Source organism: Fukomys damarensis, unplaced genomic scaffold, assembly GCF_012274545.1.
Source record: "Fukomys damarensis isolate Sample0158 unplaced genomic scaffold, DMR_v1.0_HiC HiC_scaffold_25, whole genome shotgun sequence".
In the NCBI taxonomy this organism is placed as follows: domain Eukaryota; kingdom Metazoa; phylum Chordata; class Mammalia; order Rodentia; family Bathyergidae; genus Fukomys; species Fukomys damarensis.
Genome location: NW_022900937.1, coordinates 28,117,415 through 28,117,985, shown reverse-complemented (window position 1 = coordinate 28,117,985; position 571 = coordinate 28,117,415).

The following is a 571-nucleotide window of genomic DNA, read 5'->3' as shown; positions in this document are numbered from 1 at the left end:
TGGGTGGAATTCTGGGGAGCTGGGGGTGCTTGGGCAAATGGCTTGGAAGGCCTCACTCAGTGCCAAAACCCTGGGGCCCTGGTCCCTGGGGACACCAGCTAGCAAGTCTGAGCAGCTCAAGAAGCTGCTGGCCCATTCTGACAGAGGTGTCCTCAGTTCTTCAAGGGGCAGACAAGCCAAGTATTTCCACCAGACCTGGGACCTGCCTCCTGGAAAATGAGTCAAATTGTCTCCCAAACCCAGGCTCATCCGATTGGCAGGGTCTTTGGCTAGGTTGGGGCTGCCTTCCAGGGAGCTGGGAAGGTGGTGGGAGGCGGAGTCCTCAGGTGACAGCAAGGCCCCGGGTGCAGGCAGGGAGGGCGCTGAGCTGCCTCTGGGCTCCAGGGAGCTGGGCAGGGAGCGGCGTGGCAGGGGCGGGAGGGGCACTCAATGGGGTCTCGCGGAAGGAAGGCTCCGCAGCTGGCTGTGTCTGGGTGAGGAAGGAGTGGCTGAGGGGTGCCCTGGAGCAAGAAACCCTTCCGGAGTCGGGGCGATGGCACACAGCGCGTCCCAGCAGGGCTGCGGACCGCGC